Below are 8,906 nucleotides of genomic sequence, written 5' to 3' on the forward strand. Positions count from 1 at the left end.
AAACTTGTAATTTAAGAATATTTAATCCAAATTTCCTTGTAGAAATGACCTAACCACTATATAAAGTTGTAAGTTTTTTTTTTGTTTTTTTTTTTAACTTAAACCTTAAGAAAATACCCTCCTTTATGAAACTAAGCACTGCTTTGTGGCCATCGGTCTTGAACATCACTACCTTTTGGAATACATGAAATGAAAATTTAGATCCACATGTGTCAGCTCACTAGTCATGCAGCACTTTGTCTTAGAACCTACTAGTTGAGACACAATACATGGTGCAATGGATAGGTCCGCTAGGTGATTGTGAAATTGGACAACAATGTTTTCCTACAAGTTATCAGGAGTAACTTTCAAGGGTATATGGGATTGCTATTTATTTGTATTGCTTTTGTCCTCCCTGAATGATAAGTATTGTATGCTGGCTTGCCCATTTTCTTATTCAATTATTATAAATAATGTGTTTTAGCTTGTATCAAAGGTACTGAGAGCATCAATATCTGTGATGCTGGATGCACGTACTCATGAAAGTAAACAGTCCATGCAATGTGTAAAGTAATAATGATGCTTCCTGTGCTTGTGTTGGAAGATGTCTAGCAATACTTTGGAGTCATATTCTTAAGGATATCTCCCTTTCTCTGCAATGAAATTTTCAGGAGTGGTTTATAACTTTATATATATATATATATATATATTAGAGAGAGAGAGATTTTTCAATTCATAATTAGTGGTGAATCAATCAACTCATTTTCAAGCTGTGGAATTAATGATTCTTTAAGACTTCAATGTCACACCGTTGCCTTTTGTTTTGGGAAAATGACTTTTGGTCATGTTTAGTCATTGTGTTCATGCATGGGATGTTCTGGACACCACAACTACTTAAAATCTTGACATAAAGGCACATGTATGTACAAGTCTGTGTTTGTGCTGACTTGAATATTTTCATATTTATTTCAACAGCTTTCTGATCAATCTGAAAAAAATGCATGCTATGATTGTTCTTTTATATATTAACCATATGTTAATTCATTTTCAGAGTCCAATTAGCTTTGACAAGGTGGTCACTTTTGATGCGTAGAAGATTTATTTGCACACCAATGGTCAATATGGAGAAGTCCTCCAATATTAGATAGTTTTTAAATTAGACTTAATATATGTGCTCCATTCTTTGCTAATCCTTCAGGTATGTGTTCTTTATTTCAGAGTTCGAAGATGAAGAGCAGTGATCTCAAGGATGCCATGTGTGGAGGGATAATCCTTGCAGTTGGAATTGTTGCATGGGCTGGAATGGCAAAATCCTGTGGTCCTCTTCCCCATCCAAGATAAGCCAATTATTCGCCCAGTCTCAAAGGTAACCCTGCGGGCATTTTAAACATCTGCTAGGAGGTTCAAAACTTCATCAAGAGATCGATCAAGCTGCTTTGATGTTGTAATTTGATTCATACATGTAATATACCATATTCAATAGTGATTACCTAGTAACAATATCCTTTTGTGAAGATTTTTTTTTTTTTAATGAAGCATTAATTTTTCTCTACCAATGCTATTTGCTGTGCTTGGTGCAAAGTTGGCTTTCTTAAACTTTATCTGTCCTTTTACCCCATTACCTGGGGGATTTCATATGGATAATTCATTGCAAATTCTAAGCACATACAGAGATTTGATTCCCATTTCTCTGTAGTTGCTGAAGAACCGGAGAAATTCCTTCCAAACTCAAGTTGGTTGGTGATGGAAACTTTAAATCGATCTTATTTCTGGGTTCCATTCCAACCATGGTTTGGATAATATTTCTTGAGCACCCAGGGTTTCCTATTTATTCCATTACATGTTAAGCCCTTTACTGTATTCAGACCTGCATGTATTAAGAGCATTGGTAATCTGAAATCTGACCAATACAATACATAGTCTTTCTCCAACAACTTGGAAAGTTAATTAATGATATTATAAAGATACCAATTTTTTATCCCAGTTGAAAAAGTTCCTGCTTTTTTGACACTGTGTCAAGCAGTATTTCATTGAGATCATGAGATTTGTAATGTAGCTGCAGTAGAAGACAATTGCTTCATCCTATTCTTTCCTTCCTGCACAGACATGCTCATGGTTTTGTTTTCTCACTGATTATTATTTTGAAAATGTTACAACAATGAAGATGTACTGTTTTATCAGAATGTCTTTGTTGTAGTCCTTCTTGCATAACCCAAATCTCATATGATATTCTACATTCTAGATTTTTTTTTTTTTAGGCAAAAAGCAAAAATATATTAGAAATATCTAAGAAAAGGCACATCAATGTATACATATGATGCCAAGGAGAGAGAACAAAAAACAACTTCCCTTGCCTTACATTAAGCCAAGTCAATCATGGACAAAGAATGGTCATCTATGTACACTCTAATCCATTCCAAAAAAAAAAAGTATTCATGAAAACAGGCTTTGATTTCTAACGGACTGTTCTAAATCTTCCAAAGGCTTCCTGTTTCTGTCCGACAAGCACAAAGGGACAACCTTCCAAGCTTTTTTCCATTTTTTTCAACAAAAAGGCCATGTCAACTCAAAAGATTATCTCTTAGTGTGGAACACATCACCCAAGCAACACCAGAAAGAGAGAAAACCAAATGCCATAGGATACTAGCTTTAAGGCAGAGGTGTGATGGTATGCTCAGTAGATACCGACCGGCCCTGAGATGCCATGCTAGTCTGTACATGTCTCATAACTACATGAACTTTAAACAGGTGTCCATGTCTCAATCTTTTTAGTCATTGTTAAACCCTTGTATGGTGACTGTTCTCTTGCACCATTGTTAAAATTGAATTTTGTTCTTCTGAGGAATTCTTTTTTGGCGACCTCTAGATCAAACTTGATTTGCTAAGATTTGTTTGGAGACGTGTAGCACCTAGGGAAGATATTTAGCCAAAGAAATAGACATGTGCATGCTTTGCAGTGAAGATTTATTTGGACCTTCTACTTTTATGCAGTCCTGGCACTGCTTGTGGCCCCTTAGCTGGTGGAATCGAATCTTGTAGGCACTATATCTTCTTTCCCGTTTTAGTACAACACGTGTTTCCTTTATGCATCTAATATTTGATTAACTCATCTTTAGGGAAAGATATGGTCTTTTTTGGTCATTTCTCAATTATATTGCTCGGGTCCATTTCTTTGTCATATTAATTTTTTTGAAACCTTTTTCTGATCCATAGATTCATTCAGTCACACTTGATTTGAACTTCCCACACGATAAACACGTAGAGAATTTTTTACTATACAGGTTATTCTTGGGCAGAGTCTGCATTTGAACATCATAGTCACAACTTCAGAATTTGAGAATCATTTGGCATCAGAAGGTTTCATGTAGTTAGAATGATTCAGAAATTCAGAAGCAGGTCAGAATTCACTTACACAACTCGAGCCATTTGAGCAATAATTCTGAAATAACTCAATATGCCCGGTATATTGATCTTTGTTCATTTGATGAACAATATTATAGCATCTAAATTTGGGAACAGGTCTACTTTTTTCTTCCTATAGTGTTCATGTGTGGTGATGATTAAGGTAGCAGCAGACCCTATTTGTAAAGAGTTTCCTGTTCCTAAAGGCTAGATATTGGACTTTGCTGATATCCTGATGATTTTAATATTGCATATCACATATTCTTCATCTAATTATACAACTCTCACCATAGAATCAAGGCTTTGTTGCTGCTGCAGGCCCACCAGTTTCTTTCTCTTATCGGAATGTAGTGGGAAAGCTGGCAGGTATATGGTGGTTGACACCTTGCCAATAGTGGAAAGGAGCCTCACCAGGCCAAGATGATGGCGATGGATTACAATTTCTTTAATGCTCAGGAGTCAGGAGTTGATGATGGCAAGTACTACATTAATTTTAAAGAATCCAAGGTTAGCACAACATTCCACTTTGATAAAAGCTTTTTCTGCTGGTTTTTCTTTATGTGGTATACTCCTGGAAGGTGAGTGATTGTCTTGCTACGAATCAATACTTTTCAAGGAGAAGAGAAGAACCCACTTTTCTCTCTCTTTGTTGAATTAGGTCCATCCATTTATGCTGAAAATTAAAGAAAACAAAAAGAAGAAAAACACACAGATTTAACGTGGTTCACGACAGATTGCCTATGTCCACGAGAACGGGGAAGAAGATTTTCACTATGTATCAAATTAAGGTTACATAAAAGGTATTTATATTAATCCTCATATAATGAAATTCCAAAAATACCCCTGAATCGCAATGCCCCGCACCCTTCAACCTATCGTTCGTCCACAACAATAAAGATACAAGCTTGAAGGGCAAATGTCAGAGCGAAGCAGAGTGGAACGGAGCTTCACTCCTTGTATTAGCCCCATTTTTTTCTCCATATGTCTTTCACTTTATATGAGCCACATATTACAACACTCTTTAATAAATCATTTGCAATTGATCATTGTCGGTTCTGAGTCCTTATTGGTGGATTTCGTCTTTATTTTTCTTTTCTTTTCTTTTTTTCAATTTTGGTGGCCATTATCAAGTTGTTTGAATATGGGAGTTAGTGGGTATTGTTTTATATACCATGTATCCATGCTTTTAGGAAAGTAAACTCATGATCCAACATTAAAGATTTTTAATTTGGTGGAGAAAAAACATCCACGCCTCTAGCTTTAGCTTTTCTCAGATAAACTATTCTTGATTATTTCATTGACAGTTTGATATGCAGCATTAGTTATATACCCCATTATCATTGGCTGCGTATTGGAATGTGCAGTGTTGGATGCTTCTGGATTTAATGGATATTTTTAAGATGGCTAAAGCTATTTTTAGTGTCCCCACTTTGGAGTCACCTGCATTAGCAGTAAAATGCTACAAGGGTTAGGGAGTTGTTCATTATTCTATGTCAAAAAGGATTTGGTCTTTTTCCATCCTGTAAAATCTGTCTCCCTTGTGCTGCCTACTTCCTCATTTGATTATATTTGACTGCATTTATATTTTTGGGTGTATGTGGGGATGGGAATGGAAATAGATTGAGAATGAATGTGAATTATAATGCCAGAATAGATGAATCAAAATCCTAATGAAAGCGACTTCTGATTTGATAACAATGAATATTTTGGTTATCTCTGTGAATTATTTTTTAAAATAGTTTTAAAAAATGGTTTTTTAGAACAATTTTTTAAATTGGTCTCTATTATTTTATAGAAAAAAAATTGTTTGAAAAATTGAAATATTTTTAACTTTTTTTTCTGCTTTAAAAATAACTTTGATATGTAATACTTTATTTTAAACTATTATTAATGTATATATATATAACTATCTTTTAAAATAACATTCAAAAAATAAATGAAAATAACTTAAAATAATTATAAAATATTATCTGAAAATATCATTTTTTTTTTAAAATAAAATAAAATACCGTGTTGAAAAACAATTACCAAACAGGGTATTTATTTTCATCCCCTTTTTGAAAAAACAATCCAAAGAGGTTAATAAATTAGAATAAAATCGGTTTTTCATTCTCATTCTTTATTTAAGTATTCTAAATACGGTCTATGAGTGTTTTTAATGATTTTTCATCACTTATTTTTACTATCAATCATCATATATTTTCTCTATATAGATATAATTTATTTTAAGCCTAATAAACTCTCGGAGCTTTAAAACATGTCTATCTCTTATTTGACGTGTAGATGACAATAATATCAGGGTAATAGAACAGGTGTGTGAAGCGGTTAGAAATGTGGTGTGATCTCACAGATGACGAAATTAAACTAGGTGGATTGCTATACTTAAATTTTGGAAGGTCCCTACGAGCACTTTCCTAGTAGGGAGGATCTTTGGAGTCTCTTTATTTGTCTTACAAATCTTTGATGTAATTGGGCAGGGACCAACAGAGAAACCGTGGCTTCCAGATACGAATGGGACCACATTTCTTTGGTACACGCCTGCCATTATTATAATCTCATCTTTGTTGTTTGCTCCTTGTTTCTAGCTTTTTAATGGTACATTAATCCGTGGCCGTACAAATATTATCATTTTTAAAAAACTTTTTAATTTGTCCAACCAGTTATTAGCTATGTTGAATCTGGCGGTGAAATTAAGATATTTTTTATTACTTTTTTGAGATAAAACATTAATCAAACATTATTCTATAAGATATTTTCTTAAAGGTGTGTCGGTTTAACCTTTACTATATGTTTGGTTCTGCAAATTTTTAGACAAAATGGAAGAGAAAAAGTTGAAGAAGAAAAAATTAAAATTAATAAATTATTTTTATATATTACTTCAAGTTCATTTTATTTATTTTAATTTATTAATATAAAAATTAAATAATTTTAAAATACATCAGTTTTTAATTAATTTTAATTATATTTGATTTTTATTTTTCATTGAACAACCAAATATGTGAAAATCAGACCATGTTTGATAACTATTTTCAAAAATAGTTTTTAAGAACGGTTTTTTAAAATTGTTCTCTGGCATTTTGTAGAACTTTTCTGTTTAAGAACCTATAATGTTATTAACTTGTTTTTAATATTTTTAAATATATTTTAAAACTAAATTTTTATGTTTAGGGCTTTACTTTTAATCATTATACATGTTTATATAGTTATTTTTTAAAACAACTATAAAAAACCAAATGAAAATAATTAAAAACAACTAAAATATGTTGTTTTTAAAACACCTTATTTTCTATTTTTAGATAACAAAAAAAATAAATTAGTTTTTGGTTGTCAAATGTGTCTTTTTGTTTTTTTGTTTTAAAAACCAAAAAACTATTCTGAAAAATAGTTACTAGACAAACGCTCATTTTCCTTGAACAAAATGTCTTTTCTTAATATTTTCCGGGTTATTTCTTGAGTTTAAATTTAATAAAACATTTTCTCAGCACTGTAACAATCCTCACTGTTGGATCTGTGTCGGCTGGACCGAATTGGGCTTTATACGTGGGCTTGTTCCCAATTTCAGACAGGCCCAGGCGTTCACGTTCAACTGAATTGCAAGGCCCATTTGAGGTTAAAACTTAAGAGTTACACCTTTGTAAACATAATGTTATGTTTGGTTACTAGAAAATTTTTAATTTTTTATATTGTTTTTTTCAAGTGCTATATTTTTTTAACAAAATTATTCAAATAAATACAATGTTATGTTTGTTTCATAGAAAATTTTAGAAAAAATTGTAAGGGAAAGAAAATAAAAAGTGAAAAATATAAGGAAGGGAAAACAAAGAAATGTAGAAAAATAGATTTAAAGTCAATAAATTATTTTTTAATATTATTTTAAAATAATTACACTTATTTTAATTTTTATATATAGATATTAAATCATTTGAAATATATATATATATAACTAATTTTAATTATATTTGATTTTTTTACCATTTTTTTATAATAGAATTGAACATGAGAAAATGGTTTTTTCCATCTTTTTTTTTTTTTAAACCAAACATGGTGTAAAAGTTTTGATTGAGTTTATAAAAGAGCTTTTGAGTTCGCATAAGCTAACCAAACAAGGCTTAATGTCATGCATATGGGTGGCAAATGGTTGTATTTTCTAATGTTAACAAAAGAGAGATTAAGGAATGCATCCCATTATGGGATTGAAATTAAGAAACCTTATTGGTATTGATAATATATATATAGCACTACTCATCCCACTATCATACTTAAAAACTTACTCATGATCAGAGCCTAATTGCCATAGGTTTTAGCATGGGATTACGAGACAGAGTTGGTTTAATTTTAGGAAAAATTATAGGGTTATTTGATTAAATGGTCATTAAAAAACTAATTTTGGATATTTAATCCTACATTATTTTATGACTCCGTTTTGACGAAAATGTCCTTATTTATTTTAATGAAAATACCCTTATTTTTTTTATATAAAAATAATAATTTCTTTTAAAACTTACATATAAATATTTAAAATAATAAAAGGTATTTAGGTTAAAAATTGATTACTCTTCAAATAAAATTTAGAGTTTATTTTATCATTTTTAATCAATTAATTCAAAATTATATATATGTGGATTTGAAAATTTATATATACATATATAAAGGGATAAAAAAAACATCAAATTACAAATTTAACCTTCCACTTTTTTTTACAAAAAAAAAAAAAATCATTTTCAACCAGAATATACTTATTTTTTTCTTACAAAAGTATTTTTTTCTTTTAAAACACACATGTGAATAATAAAAAAGTTGAAGGATATTTAAAAAAAAAAATGAATAACTCTTCAAATTTAAAAATATGAGAGATTAATTTTGTAAATTTAGGATATTTTGATTGATTCTAATCAATTAATCTTATAATATAAATAAGCGATGTCGACGACTCAATAAGAGTGGGTCATGTCCATATTACATGTCCCAAAAAATTCACTCATTATTACCCCACTTATGCCAAGCTTCATTGGGGGCTTTTGCTGCCTTCTCATCACTCTTTTTATGAATCTCATGATTATGCATAATCTCATAATGACATATATCTCATTTTCATGTCCAACATCCAACATCTCTTTTCAATCTTTTAATTACTTTTATATATATATATATATATATAAAATATTTATATATATATATAATATTTAAAAATAATTAAGGTATATATAATAGTGTTACTCTTATCCACAGTAGGATTTTCATTATGGGGGACTTTATTGTTCTTTTGGATTGCTGATAAATACTCTGGGAGAATCCAAGAATTCTTAAACTTACTCTGGTTTTGGCCCCACGATTAGACAACAGTATAATTCCAAATTTGAGGGAATAGTTGGGACTTGGGATTTATAATCGGGTGGGGTCTAAGACACGCAACACTAGAAGTCATGGCTCCTTAACCAGGGTTGACAAACTAACCATACGTTTAACCATAATCACTTTCCACGTACTATATATACAAATCAGCCCACCTGACATTCTCTACCACT

This window comes from Vitis vinifera, chromosome 1 (genome assembly GCF_030704535.1).
Source record: "Vitis vinifera cultivar Pinot Noir 40024 chromosome 1, ASM3070453v1".
In the NCBI taxonomy this organism is placed as follows: domain Eukaryota; kingdom Viridiplantae; phylum Streptophyta; class Magnoliopsida; order Vitales; family Vitaceae; genus Vitis; species Vitis vinifera.